General features: G+C 42.2%; 1 long non-coding RNA gene across 1 annotated transcript in view; it reads right to left on the bottom strand.

The window, feature by feature from the left end:
• Positions 1-22405, bottom strand: part of LOC135319739 (uncharacterized) — a 362830-nt gene that overhangs the window by 329139 nt on the left and 11286 nt on the right. Inside the window, exon 2 of the long non-coding RNA XR_010378574.1 lies at positions 18198-18328. This is a non-coding gene — a long non-coding RNA (uncharacterized LOC135319739). The remainder of the gene's footprint in view (positions 1-18197; positions 18329-22405) is intronic.

Below are 22405 nucleotides of genomic sequence, written 5' to 3' on the forward strand. Positions count from 1 at the left end.
TGAATAACTTCTCTTATGTGTGATTTTTATCTATTTGATATAAAGTTAGGTTCTTCTTTTTCTATTTCAATTCAATATCTATCTTCTTATCACCTTTGTCAATTTAATTTTATTTTTTGGAATTATAAACCATTAACACAGCTTCAAAGTCAAAACCAAGCCAACAGGTGTAAAGATGGTTCCCCAGCCCTGCACTGGATTCCCACTTACCCCATAGGTAACCAATTTTGTTAGTTTCCTCATTTTTCATTTCCTTTTTGAAAAAAGTAGCAGGATTTTCAATACCTTTTTAAAGCCACTATTATTTGCATCCCTTTTGTAATAACTGCTTTCAAATTTAGGAAAAATATGTAGGAAAATTCCAAAAGATAAATTCATTCCAAGAAAATTCCTTCCCATTTCTTGCTTAGAATTAGAGAACATATCTTTGTTTCCTTTTCAAAGGACATCAGAAAAGGGGTACAGGAGGGAACAGGGAGAATGATGGAGGCCACACCCAGCAACGTGACTTAGGGAGCTAAGCATCATCAAAGTCCTCAAAATGTGAATTTTTTTGTCTGAGAAGCAAATGAGAAAGCAACTAACTTGCTCCACTTCTGGTTCTTTCATCACTGATGTGATCAAAACAACCAGCCCAGCTATAGCACTTCTTAGGCTAAAAACAAACCTGAATATGTCCTGCTCTAGCTTAAAACCCTTCCAGGGTTCCCCATTGCCTTTAGGGTAAACCCCAAACTTACAAAGTCTTCACAAGGCTGCCGTCTCCAGCCTTGTCTCATGTGCACACACACAAACACTTGTGATTCCCAACTGCCTGGTTCTCTTCTCACCCTGCGCTTTGCTTTACTAATGCTGATCCTGCTACTCGAAATGCTCTTCCCAACATGGGCCAGTAAGTCAGCTGGATGGGCTTCACTCTGATCAGCCCCAAAGCAAGTCCGTTCTTTGAGGCTTCGAGAAGCCTCTTCCACCACTGAGCTCCCCAAGTTTGCAACTCGGGTATTGGGTTAGTAACAGGACCTCCTGCAACTGCCTGTTGTCCAACAAAAAGGGAGATATGAGGGCAATGAGGTTTGCGAGTCTAACCTTCAAGCCAAGGACTGACAGAGGAAGGAGCTTGGCTGCGGCAGTAGAGCACTCAGCCCCCGCCTATCGCATCCTGCTCTGTGGGGCGTCCCTGAGCCCTCCTGATGCTGAGGTCCACTGCCCCCAACCTAGTGCCCTTCCCACCTCAGACCTCCCAGGTTCCCAGTCCTGTGATCTTAGATCTCTATCTGCCACACTTCTGCTTTCCTGTTTTGCATTTCCAACCAGGCAAGTAAACGAACAGTCTCCTGAGAGATCTGTTCATTCAACTGCTCTTCTTACACTCCTATTTCCTAGATTTTCCTGGATCCTTCCTCAGACCCTGCATGGCAGTGTCACAGTCCCTTAAATCCTGACATCTCATCTTGGTCTGGCTCCTTCCATTGTCTTCAACTCCTTCCTCCCACTTGAAGAGTTGCTAACAGAGCAGTGCTTTTTCGGCTTTACTGTGAAAAAGAATCATCCAAAGACTTTCTGACGCAGTAGGTCATGGGTGGGGCCCTGGAATCTGCATTTCCAGCATATACCTGGAAAAGTGGTCCTAGGACCACTTTAAAGGAAACAATAAATAGACCATCTCAGTGCTTTATGTCACCTTTTACCCCAACTGGGCCCTCCGAGTGCTAGAGATATTCTTTCTTCTAATGACTCAGAATGACCATTCACCAGACATCATGAGCAAAATCCAAGCAGGCAATCCTCACCAGACCAACTGCCCTCAGCTGGTCCAGACGAGGAACTACAGCTGCAAAGCACTTCCAGCTCTTTACCCCAATTATACCCTAACCCTGAAATAAATGTATCTTTGAGCTCTGAATAACATTTTATTTTCCACTCAAGCAATGGGCATTATTCTGCTGCTTACTCATACACTCTTTGTTTATTCACATCAATGTGATTTTTAGTGGCATAGAACAATAATGCTTACCTGTGTATTTCATTCTAAAGGTATTTTGATAGTATACATACTTAGAATCCATCACGTAACTTGCAGAAAACAATTGCACGGAGGGATGGTATAGCTCAAGGGGAGCACATGCTTAGCATGCATGAGGTCCTGGGTTCAATCCCTAGTACCTCGTCTAAGAGTAAATAAATACATAAACCTAACTACCTCCCCTCCCCTCTTCATACACAAACACAAAATAACAACTGCACTTCCATTCATCTTGTCACATACTAACTTCCTCAAAAACATATCAAATTGGGCTCGACGTCTATGGAACTGACAAATTAATCAGAATTGCTACCACCTGGCAAATGAAGGGCACCTCGAAGTGGTGGAAAATGTCAGGGCTGTTCAAACACAGTCTGGAGGAGGCAACAGAGTCATGCCCCATGGAGGCACAGGTCAGGGAACTGGAGAAGGGGGCCTGTTTTCCTCTGGCTTTTGGAACATGAGCATGCTTATCTTCCCTTCTGAGAGGGTCAGAAACTATTCTGGCCAAAAATGCATGTGGTTTTACATATAAAGTTGTTTTTTTTTTTTTTTTAAGCATCTTGAGAAAATCAGAAAGAGGTAGATAAGGAATCCCAGACTACACTAAGATTTTGGAAAGAGGAAGTGGAGTGCATGACACAGACAGGGGTCCGAAGCCTCTGCACCATGGAACCATGGCAGGACCCGGACCTGCCACGCTGCACACAGGCAGTAGCAGGTGTAGTGGTTCCACGTGAAGTTCTGGCTCTTTCTGCTGGAGTTTTACTCGCACTCTGCTGCTTACCAGTTGTGATGTTGGGTGAATCACTTAGTCTCTGAAGCCTTTCCCATCCACTTGAAGAGGGATAGTTTTAACTCATATAATTATGGTATCTGACTAAGGAATTGCTTTGTGCAAGCTGGGTAATGGAAAGAAAATTTTAAGTAGGTATACTGTCTAAATACCTTTAAATATTACTACTTTTTATTGTGGTAAAATATACAAAACATAAACTTTATCATTTTAAGAGTACAAGTCAGTAGCCTTAAGTACATTCACTTTTTTGTCCAACCATCACCACCGTCCATCTCCAGAACATTTTCATCAGTCCAAACTGAAACTCTATTATTTTTTGATCCATTAACTAGTTTTGGTCATGTTCATACATTTTTTAGCATGGTACCTAATACATGTTAACTGTTGACATAACATCAGGGATCATGGGGCTTCATTTTTGCTTTTGAACTTCATTTTTGAGCAGTTCTATTTGTAGGAATTAATATTTCACTGTATTTACTTTATCTTAAAAGTCTTCCAAAGAACAAAGACAAAATCTGCTTTATTAATGAAACTCATTGTATCTTGAATTTTTTATAATTTTTTTAATGGCAATACTGGGGAATGAACCCAGGACCTTGTGCGTGCTAAGCATGCACCACCACTGAGTCTTACCCACCCACCCCCAATTTTTATAAATTTAAGATACATTAGAGGATCTTAGCAATTTTATTTTTCCTATATCTTAAAATACCTTGCTATTCATCATCTTAGGCATTATTTGATATTACTCAAGAACTATTCTCAACTATACTTTAAAAAGAATCACTAAACTAACGTGAAATGGAAAAATAATAGAATTGCTTAAAAGACTGATACAATAATGAAATAAACCATCACTATTACATCACCCTACAGTTTTCCTGTTGTCTTGCCCCAAGTATTGCAGCACCTTCCAAGGATCAAGAGAAGAAGACAAGGGATACCATCTTTGTAGTTTTTTTTTTTTAATCTTTCAGTCAACACAGCTGAGAATTTATAGTTTTATTTTCTAACCTAAATAGCAAAAATAAGGAAATTTACAGAGGAAGATGTTTCATAATTATCAAAGCAGAGATTAATGCCAAAAGATTTCACACAAGTGAAATCTCAGACAGGAGTCTTCAGATGAAAATATCCTAGGTGAATTTTCTCAAATTCTAGAATCATTTGAGTGGACACTATACTTCTAAGGACAAAAAGGAAGTACAGTGTTCTCAATGAGTTAGTCACTCAATAAGAACTTTATCATGAAATATTTTGTGATCAGAACTTGGACCATCCTGTTTTACTAAAAAGATGAATGACAATATTCTTTTATCTTTATGGTGATACCAAAATTTCACTTGATATGGGTCATAAGTGGATAGGGCAGCTATGTATAAAAAGGTGAATGAAAGAAAATGGATAATGTAAATATCAAAAGTTCTACTGATCACTCTAATTCATGTTTATAAATCTGAAACGTTTTGCAATTGTGGAACAAAGATAGCTTTCCTCTCAAAATTACGAGCCATCAAAGTTTTCAAAAGTATTATATTTTGATGATGTTGTTACCTGTAAGAAGATAAAATCAGAAGTAACAATAAGCAAGAACTTTTACAGATGGATTTGAAACCTGGAATCAGATTTAAAAGATGGATATGTTCCAGAATCATACACAACAGCTGACCAGTTAATGGTGTTCACAGGAAGTTGCCCATTTTCGGTATAAGTACCTTCTAAACCAGGAAAACATGGAATAAAAAATTGGGATTTGCTATGTTTAAATTTTTATCAAAATTTCTAATAAAGTTGTTTTCCCCACTACTTAATAGCTTAAAAAGGATTTGTTGGCGGCAAATGGTAAATATTGAGAACTACACTTGTATACCAAGGATTAAGCACTAGATAAAACTTTGTTGTTATTGTCACTACCGTCATCCTCACCAGAGTCCACAGAGTTTCATCAAGTTCTAGGTTTATTCTGAAAAAGAAACCACATCCTATGTTCCATGAAACAATAAAAAGGACTCATGAGCACACCAGGTTAGCGGTATCCTGGTACCACATTCAGCACAGAAGGGTGCCCAGCGTGCCCTCCCACTGTGGCATGCAAAAGGCAGATCTGGGGCTTCATGTGGCCATTCACAAGGTGAGCCTTCTTCCTGGAGTGTGTGTGAGACGCAGTGCAAATCCTGCCAAGATGTATCACCCTCCCTGACCACTACCCACTTCCGCTGATTCACACGGGACTGAGAAGCCACCAAATGACCTGGTAATACACCCTCCATGACTTTTAAGAGCTTAACCCTTTAAAATAAAAAAAGAAAAAGAAAAACTTGTACCCTAGTTCCTTTCGATCAAAGGCTGTGACTTTGAATTAAGATGAATGCTATGGAAAGTGATGATCTGGCTAGAGGAGGGAGTCCATAGAAAAAACAAAAAAATCCTACAACTGAATCCAGAAAAGGACACCAAGAGGGCCACAGAAAGAAAAACAGAAATGAAGGAATGTTTCTAGGAACTCCGAAAAGAAAAACGTAAGAAAGTGGGTAAAGAAAAAAGCTCGGAGATTCAAATGTCTGTATATGTATGTATTTATCTATAATTTTTTAGATCAGTAAATGTTACCTCCTCAGTTTGTCCAGTACAGGGAAGAACTTTCCAGTCACAGAGGGATCCTTTAGGGGGAAAAAAGTGACCACAGGACTGTGGTTGGTCCCCATGCAGGCATATATTTAAGGAGTGGTTAAAGGACCACCTAAAAACTATGCTGCAAAAGCTGAGCTGGAAGAGAAGAAAAGTGGATTCTCTCTAAGGTCCCTTCCATCTAAACTCAGGGTAACACAATAGTGAAGACAATGTGGGTCCTGGAGTCAGAATGTCTGGGTTCTATTTCTAGCCCAGCCTTTACTGAGGGACACTATTTACTTGATCAAACCTAACTTTCATCGTCTGTGGAATAGTAGGCAAGAGGGGACCAGTGATGACAGTGGAACCCACCTGTGCAGGATATGTTCTGTTTACCCCTACAGATCCTCTTGTACCTTTTACTAGCTCCCTTTCTGCCATGGAGACTGGCCTGGATGAAATACTCCACTAGACTCCCCTGTTGGGTACAACAGGCTCCTGCTCCAGCAGGAGACAGCAGGCGGGGTGGGGGGAAATGATGCCATTGGCTCTCTCCCTGTGGGCTTCTATCTGATTGCGTCCCTCAAGCAAAGGTCACTACTGCTCTCCAGATATCCCTATCTACATCACTCTTTCCTTTGGGATTCTGAAAATTCCACCCTTCCTTCAACCCTCCAAAGAAGTTACAGCTCCTTTGCTACTAGCCCAGAGATAACACCCTCTCTCTTACAAATCCCCTATTCCTGCCTTCACTTTGCAAATCGTCTATTTATTAAACCCTCTTCCAATGATCTTCATTTGTGGTTACACCTGTGATTTCCTGGGACCCTGATGACTTTAAAGGGTTACTGAGAGGGTCAACGTGCCTGGCACTTAGAAAACAATCATTACAATGGTATCTTTCTTCTCCTTTCTCTTATCTTCCATTCCTCTTTTTACCCATGGTTAACTCCTTCCATACAGTTCCTCTTCTGATTCTTTTCAAATTTCTAAAATGTATTTATTTAGTTAGTTATTTTAGTGGGGAGGTAATTTGATTGATTGATTGATTTTAATGGAGGTACTGGGGATTGAACCCAGAATGTCATGCATGCTAAGCACATAATCTACCCCTGAGCTATACCCACCCCCACTACTTCTGATTCTTTAACAGAGAAGTCAGCTAATTTTTCCTGCAAAGAGCCAGAGAGTTTATATTTTCAGCTTCGTGGGCTACACAGCGTCAGTCTCCATGGCTCAGCTCTGCTGGTATCGACCGGAGGCAGCCACGGGCAACACGAAAAGAATGAGCGTGGCTGTGCTCCAGTAACATTTTATTGATATATGCATTTTGCCCAATTTTCCTGAGTCCATGAAGCATTATTCTTCTTTTGATTATTATTCAACCAGCTGAAAATGTAAAAACCACTTTCAGCTCACAAGTTATACAAAAACAGCAACAGGCAGGCTTTGGGTTATAGGCCATAGCTTGCCAATCCCTGCTGTAACAGAGTTCTAAGTAAGATACAGCATTTATACTACACCAGAGAGCTCCAAAGTATGATTCTAGTTTTTTCTGTTTCCCTTTCTTAATCTAATAAGACTATAAATTCATTCTTTGAAGTGCCTGGCTCTTCACCTTCATCTCTGCCAACCAACTTTGAAAAATCCCATCTCACAGCATGTTCAGACCACTCTGTTCCATAGTACCTTACAGGGCCGATGTCCTTGAAGCTGTTCCCACACCAGAAACCCATTTGGGCACTGCTTCATCTAGGAAAAGGCATATCTAGGACTAGCCCAGTGTGATTCACTCCATGGAAATAACCACAAGAAGTCTGGTCTATCTGGGCAAAGCCTGTGTACTGACAACATCGAGAAGATGAGGTTTGTCTTTGCAGGATTCCACCTGATTATGCCCACAGTGGGCTAGTGCCCATTCAGGACATTTCCTGATATTTAATGATTTACCAGTCTGATGCTAATCCTCTCCTCCCTCCCCTTCTCTCAAGGCCAATCTGATCAGTAGGTGCAGAAGTGCTAGCAGATGCTCAGGTTGCTAAGGTGTTTAACCCACTCGGACAGACATAGCATGACTTAGACACAGACATGCTTGAATTTCATCAAGTCTTTAAGATAATTCCTTACCTAAGCAGTGGTTTTCAACCCTGGCCACACATTAGAATCACCTGGAAAGCATTTTAAAATGCTGATGTGCAGACCCCACCCACGGTGGTTGAAATGTTATGTGCAGTTTTACAAAGCTTCCCAGCTAATTCTGGTACAAAGTGAGCCTTGGGAATCAGACTCAAAGGGAGTCCAGTCCATGGGAGGGAGCCAAGGGGGAAATTTTCAGGCAGGTGAAGGAGGTCAGGGTACACTCATTCAAATCATGAATCCTTTGATTTCATACTCTTCCATGCAGAGCTGCAGAAAAGAAGGTCGACTGAGAGGGTGGGATAGAAGTAAAAATTAGTGTGCACCTAGTTTGTGTTTAGATTTTGTTAGTTACGTTGTATTCATTTATTCATGAATCCAACAGCATTTATTAAGTTCCTTTGTGCCCGACCATCTGGTAAACACTCCAGGTACAAAGATGAGTAAGACAGTAATGATCTCTGCCCTCATGGAGTTTACATTCCCATGGGTGGAAAGAGTGGGAAGAATTGAACAACAAATTACTACACAATTATTATTTAATTTCAATTATGATAAGCCTTACAAATTTCAGAGTACACCTTCCATGGAAATCTGACTTACTTAAGGGACATCAGGGAATCTGGCTGAGTCTTGAAGCATGAGTAAGAACTAATGACATAAAAAGTGGGGACTACCTGTGCAAAGGCCCTGCAGTAAATGGATAGGAGCTCAGAGCTTTTGAACAATGGAAGGCAGAAATAGGTGAAATTCAGAGAGCAAGAGAAGAATGGTGGGGCACGTATGAGCCAGGCGCATGGCTTGGAAGCCTTATCAAGACACTATCCATTACTCCATTTGTACTTCATTAAGGTCTGCATTTTATAGACTCAGCACTAGTAATATGCTCAAGTTCCCATCACTGGAAAGAGGTATGGCCAGCACTCAAACCCACTACTGTTTAATTCCAAAGCCATGTCCTTTCTCTGCCCCATCTGTCTCCCTCAACAGTTTCCTCCACCTTTGAGGTGAGTGATTCACTAGAAACAGAAATTACAAAGTCAAGTCTGTTTCTATATAGAATCTCTCCATATAGAAATGTATCTGCACTTATATAGACGTAGGAAGGAACAAAAAAGAAAGGAATGAAAATACTAACTCTAGGGAAACTGACCTTCACTCTTTGGAGGAAAAGACTGGACTGGAGCCCCCAGTCAGTCCTTGACAGAATTCAAAAAGGTTCCTATCGCTAGGACACAATATAGGTTATTCAGACAAAGTCACTCATTGATTATTTATCAGTATTTACTAAGCACTTATGTGTCAAGTCCTAGAGACACAGATGAAAATGCAGGATCTCAACACTAGTGGAGTTTAGTCTTTTCTAGAACAAAGAGAAGCAATGTACTTAGCCAATTTCAAATCAGAAATTCCCAAAGTTTAATAAGAGATAGGAGAAGAGACTGGTAATATTTTACACTTACTATTTATTTCTACTAAGTTTATCTCTTTCTACCCCACTCCTTTAACCAATGTTTTTCAAATAAGACCAGCCAAAAATATTGAGGTCAATAAAAAAATCACTATTTGGTAATTAGGGAAGATCATAGCATAAATAAGATTTAAGCAATGGGCAAGGACATTCTGGAGCATGATCAGTGAGGGAAACTATACAAATCTTCCCCCAAAAAATGACTGATCGAGTTCCAAAATCAGCAATGTACATGAGATTGATCCAATCCTCTTCCAGATGGCTTGAGGAAATCTGAGTGGAGTCCTAGACATAACGGTTAGTATATAAGATATGAAATGGACAAATAAAAGACTTCATTAAAATCCTAAAATAAAATTGAAAAATCTGCAGCAGATGGTATGAATTATAGATGGTTAAATGTCTGACAAAGGCAGTAATTTTTTTTTAAATCAGCAACAAGGATTTGAGAGAAAGACCAGAAGATTGAATTATAGGAAATACGGTATTGACTTTTGAAAATGGAAGTAAGATTGGTTCCAGTCAGTACCTCAAGTAAACTTCGATCCCTGTTAAAATGTCCAGTTTGATACTAAAAATCAAGGAGCATCCTTCCTGAGACCCAGGGAGAGGTGGTGGAGAAGGAAAAGAGTCCATCTTCCCATTCTTCTCCAGTACTCCCCAAGAAGCAGTCAACAATGCGCTCAGAGCAGTCCCACCCCATGACCTTGGAGGACCAGCACACCTGCCCACGGTCAGGAGAAGTGGCTGAGTGGGGAAATCTGCTAAGTCCCATGCACCAGTTTACTGCACATCAAAAGTACACTGTGCACACACATATACATCACCAGCTATCCTCGTTCCTCTCTTAAAAGGGATTCTTCTGCCCTGTGGTCCAGCTAGAATTTGGCAAAAAAGAACAAGAAACTCGGGCCATCATAGCACATCAAAGGCCTCTCCCAATATATTCCCCAAACTAAGATGCAGAAAAACATCTTCCTCGTCCTCTTTGGAGGCCACTAAGTCAGAATAGAGCCTAAGAACAGCCTTCTCTTTCTCCCTTTCAAGAACACCTTAGAGGCCATCACTCTTCACATGGCCGGCAGTCACCCTTCCCTCAAGTAAAATGTTAAAATGTCTACAGACTCTAAGAACTTCCCTCTCAAGGAAAACAAATCATTATCATGCAATACTCTGTACCAGCCCCACCCACACCAAATTTATTCTCATTAATATATATTTACTCTCATTTTCTCATCTTCCAATGTTATGACCCTTAATCTGATCGACTATTCATCCCAGCTCCCTAGATTTGAGTATATGCAGTTGTCTGTTCATCGTGTCCCTTGTGATAAGTGTCCTTGGTAGGTTGTCAGCTGCCTCTGATGGGTAAATCTATGTTCTAGACTCACTCAAAGTGTGGTTCTAGGATCAAAAATATCAGCAGAACCCCAGGTCTCACCCCAGATCTCCGGAGGCAAAATCTGCCTCTCAACACTCCCCGCTGGAGGACCCTTATGTGCGCTAGGTTAGAAACCACTCCTGAGAAGTAAGGAGTTCTCTGCCTAAACTGCAAGGCACTTAAACTCCTGACACAAGCTGAGAGTCAGTCATTAAATGTTACCTGTGTCACCAGAGTGGGGTTTTATAGAGAGACAGAGGGAATGTATGAGAAATGGTTGTTGTTACTATTTAAATTTTGACTCCAGAATTTATGTCCCTTAGACAAAGTACTTGGAGAACTCAGTGACTCTATATACTTAACTCGTGTAAATATCAGAGAAGTTCAAAGAAAGGAGAGCTTGATGTGGGATTTTCCAAGGGGGAAATACCATGGAGAAAGTTGGACCTGAACCAAGAATTGGTGGATAAGGTCCTGCTAAAATAGGACTGCTTGGAAAATCTTCTAAACCCAAAACAGATGGATTGAGTTGTCAGGTAGTGCTTACCAACCATGTGAACTTTAATAAATCACTTTGTTTCTCCGAGCTTTAATAAAACCAGAAAGGAGATGTGGCACCATGGAAACAAGATCTGGTGTCAGAGGACCCACCTCCAATTCTCCCCAGATCGTGTCACCTTGGAGAAGTTAAGTTCCCTTACCTTCTGAGCCTCACCATCCTACTGAAAAATGAGAGTAATATCTGAGAATCCAATAGAAGAAAAGGTGTACAAAGTTCCCGGGTCAGCATCTGCTACAGAATAGGTGGTCAACCAATATTATTTTACCTTTTCTCCTTCCTTCTATCTGGCCAAGAATTGGGCTAAGACAAATGTGAATTCAATCTAGATCTGAGGTGGGGAGGCAATCCAGTTTAGGAAAATCCTGGAGAGCTCAAGCTGATTTGGCAAGAAGTAAGGGTCATTGTGCAAAGGTGAACACAGTATTTTTGGAAGACCAGTCTAGCAGTGCGTCCAGAATGGGCCAGAGAGGCAGTGAATGGTGCTGGTGAATTGGCAAGTTCACGGAAACCCAAAAAGGACTTTGTACCTACTTTCACAGCACATCTGTGTTGGTCGTTGTCTCTGATCTCAGATGTACGCTACACTTCCCTTTCTCTAACCTGTATATTTGGGTACTGGATTTCTTGCCAACTGGCCTCCAGGTAGGATCAGCCAGGGGGAGGCCAGAAGGCTTGAAGTAGAAGGAGGAAGGAAGCTATTTATCCTTTCCTCTCCCCACCCAACGTGGCATCTTAGGCACTACTTCTTTCTCTTGGGAGCCTCCAGCTCCAACAGGCAACCCTGGCCTCTGTGCTCTCAGTTCCCACCAGGAGGCCTCTGCAGAGCACCCAGATCTGCCCAACAGCCCCAGCTCTGGGCTCCAGTAACACCTCCACCCTCTGTGGTCCTTCTGGTCTCGGGGTGGGAGTAGCTTCCAACCACTGCCAACCTCTGGGTTGCTATACCTTCTCCTCTTTGACCTCTATGTTTAACCATCACCTGGGTAATAACACCATAATATAACAAAACTATAGTATAGTTTCCTGTACTATATGATTCCTTCTGTCAAAAGACCAAAAGTGGTTGCTGTTTCCCAATTAGACCTTATCCACCATAGCATCTACATAAAAACACATCTCATATTATTTTGTATGATTACATGGGTTTCTTAACCTTGGAAAATATACAAATAAAAGCTACATAATGATTGCTCTTTCACTGAAGAGTAGGAGAAGCTGGGGTCAGAATTCTCCAACCAAAAAATATCATAGATCCATTAATACAGAATAATTATTAATCTGTGAATTTAATGGTGCCAATGAGCATGTCACATTTAATTTAGCATTTGCATGGATGATCTGCAAAGGTGAATAACAAGCACAGAAATTATTCCCACAGATATAATTGGGAAATGTGGCAAATACCCAAAAAGATGGTGAAATGATCTAAAACAAACAGAAAAACAAACAAAAAAACCACCTGACAGCTACAGAAATATGGGCAGGATATAGTGGTGAACCTCATAAAAATGCATAGCTGAATCAAAATAGTAAAAATCAGACACTGCCTGAAAAATCTACATTTGTATAGTTAAGAGAAAGTAATCCAAAACACAGATATTCCATGGGTAGGAAAGAAAGTAAGAAATGAATAAAGCTGAGAAAACCAAGGCCTGACAGTGCAAACTTGGATCTAATTTTGAAATATGATGGAGGGAAAGGAGCCTAGCTGAGTTGAGCTTTAACTATGGACACCCGGTGCATCTTTTTTTTTTTTAAGCAACAACCACCAAAAAAATGAGATTCTTTCTCTCTCCGACTTCCAATCACTCCTCTTAATTTACAGACTATTGATTAAGTCATACTTGCGATGCCCTGTCCAATTCTGCATACCTCCATAACAAAAACGAGAAAAATACTAAGAATTGCAAGGCCTCTGAGAAATAAAATCTGAAAGACACGGAGCTGGAGGACATGAATGATAAAGGAAGTTCAAAGAGCCAGATTGGCTGAACAACACTATTTCTAGCACAGACCCATAGAAGATCAGGCATACTGTGTGGGACAAATTCCAATTAGAGAATAGATCTCAGTGTTGACCTAATTATCTAATGTCCAGCTCTCATTTTTATGGGATGAATCCAGGCAAGAAAAATAAATTCTTGGAAACAAAACTACTCTAATAAGGAAAATGACTTCCTTTCTCCATGAAGTCCCAGATGGTCAAAACACAGAAGCCCAGTATATTATTTACTTTTTGTTCACTTTGAACCTTAAATCCTTCTATAAGGATAATATTGACTTCAAGGAGTCCAGACAGTATGTTTCTACATAGTCAAGAAGGGTTTTCCTTTATGGAAACAGGAGTTCAAAATAAGGACAAGAACTCTTAACTCTCTAATGATACAGCCGGCACAGTACAGCAGCCACCAGGAAAATCACTTGTAAATTATTAGGTGAAAGAATAAAGGATTAAAGCAAAACACTCACATCTCCATGTTAAGCTGGGCTGTTATAATCTAAGTATTCATGAGAAACCGTTTTAGCATTTAGAAGGGGGTGGGAGAGAAGCAATCGGAGTCAACTGTAATATACTGAGGGTTGGTCACGTGATCTAATTACAGAAATGAAAGCAACCCAGGAAATATGTGGTCTATTCAAGCCTGCAGGGAGTAGGAACAAAGAATATAATTATACATCAAGCCTGTTGATTAAACAATTACTATTTAAAGCAGATATAGATTTAAAATTAATTTGCTTTTGCATTCTGAGGATTTGGCGACTGAGATAAACAGTGTTTGAAGTTTAATTATCCGTGTGTAAGATGAAGGGGCTCATTTCAATTTGGTTAGCACTGCAGAGCCTTTTGGATGCTGTGAAAGGAAGGATCCGACCTACTGCAAGTCCCAGCACTGCCGGAACGTGTGATTAAAATGAGCAAGGAGGCTCCCTCCGCCTAATCCCCAGAGTGTGGTCATATCACAGGAGACATTGTGCAATTGCAAATTAATATTTAAATGAATGCTAGTCTGAAGTTTACCTGGAGGGGGAAATACACTCTCTCCAAAAGAACAGAAGAGGGCCAGCCAAAGAGTTCCAGACGCCACAGCCATGAGATCGGGGGAGTGGAGACCTTCACGCATGTTTGAGCAAAGAGGACATCTACCTGCCAGCTACTCTGAATGGAGCGATTCTTATCAGAGGCCACGTGGACAGTGTCCCAGGGCAGAATTGCAGGGCCAAGGGGTGGGCAGGGTGAAGGGTGAATTGGAGCTGGAGCGCCAGAGAATAAACAAAATAGAAAATTCAAAAGTTAAAGAATGACTGCGGAGATGCACAGAATTGTGTGTGTTCACACGTCGACAATGAAATCCCCGGGGACAGAATTTCCAGACATCAGACCCAACTCACTAGCTACTATGGGGGAACCCGCGGTGCTTGAAGGGCCTGGAGAAGAGGATGCTGCCTGGGATGGTGGCTTAATAGAATGGGCTGGAAAATGGACAAGCTTGAGTGTGAAGGCCAGCTCTGCCACTTTTCAATTTTGTGACCTTCTCAAAGTATCTGGCTCCCCATGTCCCTCCATCTCATTGGCAAAATGGCTTTCACTCTCTCCTCATAGGGTGGCTGTAAATATTAAATACGGTAATGAGTGAAAACCTCGGTGTTTTCTCCCTACTAAAATCTCCCAGCTACTGTATAGCACAGGGAACTATATTTAATATCTTGTTGTAACCTATAATGAAAAACAGTAAGAAAAGGAATATATGTATGTATATGTATGACTGAAGCATTCTGCTGTACACCAGAAATTGACACAACATTGCAAACTGACTACTTCAATTAAAAAAAAAAAAAAAACTCCCAGGAGCTCCCCAAAGGTTTTTGGGTAAAGATGAATCCTTTTAATGCCTACAAGGACTGGCGATAGGAAGACCCAGCCCCCCACCCACCTTCTCTTCCCTGCCCCCACCACTCTCCCCTCACCAGTCCCACAGACCTTCTTTCCGTCCTCTGTTCTCTCTCCTGCTCCAAGGCCCACCCGTTTACCATCAGGTCTGCCTTAGAACACCTTCCCTTCCCCTCTCCAACCAGGCACCGTCTATTCATTCAGCTCATCTCAACTCATGTTACCTCAGGTGGCAGTTAGAGGCTCAGGCTCTGAGGACAACACATCAGGTTCAAAACCCAAACTTTCTATCTGCGTGACTTCCATCCATCTAAGAGCCAGCTTCCTTCCTGCAAGATGGGCGTGAAGACCAGTACCTACATCATACACTTGCTGTCAGGGGCACGAGAATCCATGCGTGTGACGGCCTCAGCACGAAGCCTGGCATGTGGGCAGCCCTGGGAAACTGCTCGCCGTGCTTCCCAGGGGCCCCCTTCCACGGCACTCGGCATGGCTGCAGTTGTACATCTGTGGGATTATTTCCACATGCCCATCTCCCCACCAGAATGGAAGCTCCAAGGAGGCAAGAGTTTTCCTGTGCTTTGTCCACAGTATAGATTCAGTTCCTAGCAGAACATACTTATTCATTTGCTGAGAAATAAATGAAAGAAAATGCTGAGCATAGAGCCTGGCCTGTAGTGGGCCTCAATAAGTACTAGTTTTCAAATAATAATCCACTGATAATGTCAACTGATAAATGAAAAAAATCGATGTTCACTTTGCCCAGTGGTTCTCAACTGGGAGTCACCATTCCGCACCCCCAGGGAAGACTGGCCATGTATGGACAGGGTGGGAGAGGAGGGTAGGGATGCTACTGGCGTCTAGTGTGTAGAGGCCAGGGGTCTGCTCACCGTCCTACAGCACTCCGCACCGCCTTCACGCAACACAGACAATCCAGCACAAGACGGCAATAGCACTGAGGCTGGGATGCCCTGCATTTGCCTTCTGTCACATTTCCCTAATCACTTAATTCACCAGTTGAGTTCTAACAGGCAAATCCAGCTTAACATACTCATTCTCACCTTTCATCCCCACCCATTCCTGCAGGTCCAAGGCCATCTGTGCCTCTCCCTCTGTCCCCAACTTCTGTTGGCCAAGCTGAACAGTCTCATTTCTTCTCACTCTTGTGTCCAGTGTGAGCTTAACACATGGGGATGTGGGTGAGGCTGAAGAAAGGCCCACACTCTAAGACATTTCTTGGGCTTCATACACATATTCCTGTTTTCAGCAGAGCTTTCAACAGAAGCCAAAGGTGAGTACCACTACTTGGTTTTTAGGACAGAGCTCTGTTTCAAATGTCATGCTTCAGGAAAGTTCATGTAGCCAAAAAGTAGAGCAGGGGCCGACAGGTAGGATCACTCATGTGTAATACAGAGGTTACTCTAAGACGCAAAAGAATTTGCTCCAACAGTGAACCCTTTGCTCAAAATTATCAAGTATAAAGTCACAGAGATGAATTACAGGATCCAAGAAAAAGTAGGATAACGAAACAAAACTGTTCTGAAGTGGCAACACAATGTCAAACACACCAATACACACAAATGCTAGAGGTTAATATAAATTTTAAAACTCAACATTTCATCAATTGCAAAAGACGACATGTTCACAATGGTTAAAAGTATGTCAAACAGAAATTACAAGTGTTGGCAAGGATGTGGAGAAATTGGAACCCTTGTGCATTGCTGGCTGGAAGGCACAATCATTTAGTCACTGTGGAAACCAGTTTGGCAGGTCCTTGAAAAAAGAGTCACTCTATAACCCAGAAATTACACTAATACCAGTATAACCTAGGCATATAACCAAAAGAATTGAAAACAGATGAACAAGAACCTGTACATGTATATTCACAGTAGCACTATTCACAAGAACCAAAATGTTGAAGTAGCCCAAATGTCAATCAACAGATAAATGGAAAAACAAATTGTGGTATATCCTTACAATAGAATATTATTCAGCCATGAAAAGGAAAGAAGTACAGACACATGCTACAGCATGGATGAACCTGCAAAAATAGGATGTGAAACAAAGTCACGTATTACATGATTCCATTTATATAAAATGTCCAGAACAGATAAATCTATAGACAGAATGCGAATTTATTGCTGCCAGGGGCTGGAGGAAGGGGAAAATGCAGAGAAATGCAGAAAAATTGCTTCATGGGTAAAAATGTTTTACCTATTAATACAGATCATCATCTCATTTAAATTCAGATGGAAATGTTTTGGAACTGAGTCGTTCACTTTAACAATGGTTAACTTTATGTTATGTAAGTTTCATCTCAATAAATTATTTTTTAAAGCATGTCAAAATTGCACAAAATCGACAAACACTGAAAAAGAGAACACTTTAAAATGGAAGTAGATGCCTGTAGCCTGAGGGATTATATGTAATTTTTTTTTTGCCATCTTAATATCACTTTCTTTTTCAAAGTAATACACATTGGCTATAAACACTTTAGAAAATACATAAAAGCACCATAAAGAATGTATAAGGGTCTATTGAGACTATTTCTAGTTTTTCAAAATATATATTCTTTAATGTCAATGTTAAATTAGCTCTGCAACCAAACAGCAAAATAAAACCAAGACCCTGTGCATTAAGTACGATAAACCCACACAGTTGAACTTCATTTCCACCAAAGCTTTTATTATAAGTTCTCTATGGGCAAACCAGACTAGGGGACCAAGGGTGCCAGGGAAGCAGGTTAAGTATGTGACTTTGGGGCAAAACCTTCTCTTCTATCCTTCCATCCATCTCAGACAAGTGTGTCTGGCTCTTACCAGGCTGGCAAAGCCTGGTCTCCGTGGGACAGTTTGAGAAAGCCTCCTTCACCATGTCTGAGCCATCGACCCTCCATGAAGGAGACTGGAATTTCTACTCCTTTCCCCTGCAGAGCCTCCTTCCTGCTCACAGCAAGAGTTCTCCATGAACTATTACACTAGTATATGCCAGGAATGGGGAGATGGGGGCTTAGCATCCTCAACTTCATGAAAAAAAGATAATCATTTCCTCAAAATTTGCAAATGATTGTGAAATGTACGTCTCACCTCCCATCCCTCTAAATCATTTTGAGCATGAACACGAATAAAACGAAAAAGCAGCAGAAAGAGGAACAGAATGCATGGAGCTCGGCTCAGCGTAGAGTGGAAAACTTACCAGTGAATTAGCAACTACCAATGGCCCAAATTATAGCTGCACTGGGGTGGTAACTGTGTGTGGAAAGACTGAGAATGCCATCCCACCTCACAGATTCTGAAGTTTTGGTTCTGAATGTTCATTCTTACCTTCATCCATCAGTGCTTCTTTCTCAGTCCAATTTCACCATCAAAATTTCAGCTCCAACACCCCTCTTTTTCTTGCAACAGGTGCTCCTCCTGTTCTTACAGCAAGACTGCTCAGAGCGCATCACCTCTACCTGATTAAAAAGACACGATGTCAAAGGTGTGTAAGTATCCTAAAGATATATTCTCCCTAAAGAAACTGGTAGGACCAAAAGAGCACCCCCAAAAAATGGTAAAGGAAATTTTAAAAGGTAACTGCCAGAATCATCAAAAGCAAACAGCAGTGAATTTTTCAAGCCTGGAGTTGCCTCCCTGGCCTGAGAAGTTGATCATACAGCTGGATGGAGGGTACTGATCCCTCTGTATTTCCCCAGGGAACTTAGCATTAATGGTTTCCCCAAAAACAGTTGCTTATGGAAGCATGACAATGAGCAGAGAGAAGCAGCCGGCTGGCCTTGCCTCTGCTCCTCAGTGTGTATGATGCCCAGACAGACAGAACCCACAGTAGGGTCTCACTGATGAATGCCCTCAAGAGAAAAGGAGAGACAAATATTTAGCCAAATGCTCAATGTCCTCTTGTTCTGTCTTGTCATGATACACAGACAAAGAAGATACTTCTGCTCATCTTATACCAAGCCAAGCACTTCATATACATTTACACTGCATGGTTCCTATCTCAACCCAAAACCTACCCTGGTCATGACTTTGGAGGCAGTTGCCTAAAACTGGGGCCTGATTTTACCCTGGGCTGTACAGAACTCACTATGGGGTCCAAGTGAAGACTGTGCAGAGGTGGAATTTAAGATCTTCATTTCCATATAAACTGAAGTGGCCACCAGATGTGAGGCACTCATACCCTAACCTGGGAGAAAATGGAAATGTCAACATGCCCCCCTGAGCAGTTTGGTGTCATTGAATTTTTCCCGGGACACTCTGTACTGCCTTGTAAATATTACCAAATCCAATTTTAGGTGGCTTCTGAAGCAAGGCAAGTGGTCAGGATTTATTCAGGCCAACATCTGGAACCATGCATATTCCACAGAGTTAACTCTATGAAAAAGCGAAGTCATATCCTGGGATTGTCCCCCACCAACCCCTCCTCTACCAGCCTAAAAACCTTCACAGCACAATGTGTCTCTAAGATGCCTTAAGATAGCATCACAAAATTGGACAATAGCTGGCTGCAATCATCCCCCAAACTTGCCAAGCTCAGGTATTTTTCAGGGTGGAAAACATCTAATGGCCCTGAATACTTCCTTTGGTGCTTTTTTTTTTCTAATGCATGGCAAGAAGTTCACTCTCCAGCACTAAACTCTGCCAAGGAACCCATCTCAACCTCCCATCAAACTTCTAGAGAAATTTCATTCAAATTTTTTATTAAGCTTTTCCTAAATGCTCAGTACTTGCAGAGTACTTTGCAATCATTTAGTAGCCTTCTCCCAAGTCACACCTAGAGACAGGAGATTGCCCTCTCACTATCAACACTTCCTTTACAGATGGAGACCCTGGAGTCTCCAGGGAGGTTTACAGCTAGGTGCCAAGATGAAGTGCAAGTCTAGGCTTCCAGACCTCTGTCCCAGAGCCCATCACACACAGACAAAGAAGGGGCGGCTGAATCCCCTGGGAAGGGGATCAATGACTAAGAAGTCTCCCCGTTTGGTTGCTGATTGTTCATTTCCCATTAGTTACTCCTGGGAAGGCTTCTTATATAGACAAAGGTCTATCTTAACATGTTCGAAGGTGCTGCTTATCAGGAAGAAGTAACATATTAGGTAGCCCACAGACTAGTAAATTTTCATGTATCTGGACAACCAGGTATCACCCACATGAGAACAGGTCCTGAAACAATGAGACCTAGGACAGGTCAGTTTGGAAAAGGAGGCTAAAAAGGAAGAGGAGAATGATTCACAGCAGGGGGTGGTCTAGGACCAGAATACAGGAAATAGTAGGGGAGGGTAGCGATGGGGCTGAGAGAGAGGAAATGAGGGCACAAGACACTTGGCTGGATTGAAACACAGCAGGAGGAACAGAGGAAATGAAAATCAGACTTTGCTGAATTGACAAATCCTCCTGGGCCCGCACGGCCTTTACCAGCATACAGGGAGGAGACCCCGGAGAAGGGGGATATGACTGGTCTTTAATACCCTGCCCTCATTGGCACCAGTCCTAAGGGAACAGTAAGCTCTCAGAGAGCTGTAAGATTGGGTGGAGTGTCAGGAGAAGTCGGAGAAGAGGAAGATGCCGGAAAGCATCAGAAGCTCTCCAGTTTGGGAAGAGTGGAGTGGGTGAGAGGTCCTGGAATTTCCCATTGGGGGACCATTCCCAGGCCCATCTCCGGGGGAGGAAGGCGTGCCGGCACAGTCCACGCCATGGTCAGGCATCCGTGAGTGCCTTCCAAGCCCATCTGGGATCTCTGATCTCCTGGGGAAAGAGCCTGTGAGGAGAAGCTGGCAACACCGTGCCCTGTCCCAATTCTGGCATGAGAAATGTGCTTATCAACTCCATGATCCTCCTCCCATTTCTCATCCTCTCTCCCCACATCTCCTCTATGCTCTAGGACTGCCAAGGTAAAACTGTTAAGAGCTATGGTTTACTTCTGTGATACAATGTAATTATTGAGTGGTACACACTGATAAATCTTATCTAAAAAAAAATAGAAATTTAAATACATGAAATTGCCTATGGATTCTCCTTTACATACAGTCTTCACATTTTAGCTTCACAACTCTCCATGGTCTCATCCTCGCTTCCTGGGATACTCAACCCTTGATGCTGGTCTCTGGCTACTTTCACATCTATCAGGATCCACCCCCAAGGGACAGGGTCTAATGCTCCTGACCTTTTCTGATAACCTCTCCTGATCATCTTTCTTAACATCGAAACAAACCTGTCCTACGTTCCATTCCCTCAGGGCTTTGCTCAGTACTGTCTATTCTGATACACTAACCTAGGCTAAGAGAGCATAGTTGCCTTATGGTTTGTTGAGAAAATCAAAGGAGGGAAATCAATATATACAGGGGAAGCATTAATAATGTCACTATCCATACATCAGTCCTCAGATGCAACAAACTGACATCTCAGCAGGGACTGAGAACTCTCACCTAAACCAGTGGTTCTGCTCCAGGGAATTTCAGGTGTCAGGGAGGGTGGCCTAGGCGAGGAGAAGACAGGAGAGGCTGCAGCTTTGATGCTAGCATTTTATAAGCTAGCTGCCCACTCCTCGTGAGCTCGCTGCCTATCCTATAGCCAGTCCACATTTTGTTTCATTCAGTTGTATCTGGGGGGGAAAAAAACCTTTGATTGACCTATAATTAATAAAATAAACTGAGGGACACAAGAGTGATAATGTACAGTTAGTTCCCAATTATGGAAAATAGCACGCCTTAGGGCCAAATATCTTTTAAATCTTCTGCGGTTGGCACAGAACCATGAAGGACTCATTCCCCAAGACAGGGACAGAATTGCTTTCATTCTGGGAAAGTCTGTCACTTTCCAGCTCTGTGTCATGGGACAAGTTGTTCAACCTCCCTGAGCCTCAGGAGCATCATCTCTAAAATGGGATGAATACACCTATCTCATCAGGTTGTGAGGAGTCAATTTAATTATATAATATCTGCAAACCACATAACTTAAGGTTTGTTACACGGTAAATATGTTTAAAAAAAAAAAAAGGCAACCGCAGCAGCAACTCCCAGGCATTTGGAAAGGGGAAATATTCAGCCTTCAAAAGGTACTCGAAGGTAGATGTACGATCTATGTATTAGCCAAGAGACTTGGAAACCACCTGGGTTTGGGAATTTCACATTGCCCTTTGAGACAGCTGGCAAAGCCACCAAATGTCTCAACTTCAAGGACAGGAATTTCTGCCCTCGAGATAGACATTACCTGTCTCTGGCCAACCCAGCGACAGAGCAGAGGGCCTGGCCACCCCCTGCGAGACTGCTTCCTCCCACCAAGCCAAGGGCATACCCATCCCTGTCCTTTTCCTGACCTCACCCTTTTCCACCCACTCACTCCCCACTCCCTGCCTGGCTGCGGCTGCGAGAGCCTGCCTAATCTCAACTTGGGGAGTACTCTTTGCTTTTAAAATGTCTTGCCCAGCTTAATCAGTAACCAGCCTCCCTCCACTGCCAGTTAGTAGCTTGCCCTGACATGAGCTCCTTCCCCTGCCAGCCGGCAGATGTGTCTTTTTTAGGAAGATTCAATTCCCA

Source organism: Camelus dromedarius, chromosome 3, assembly GCF_036321535.1.
Source record: "Camelus dromedarius isolate mCamDro1 chromosome 3, mCamDro1.pat, whole genome shotgun sequence".
Taxonomy (NCBI): domain Eukaryota; kingdom Metazoa; phylum Chordata; class Mammalia; order Artiodactyla; family Camelidae; genus Camelus; species Camelus dromedarius.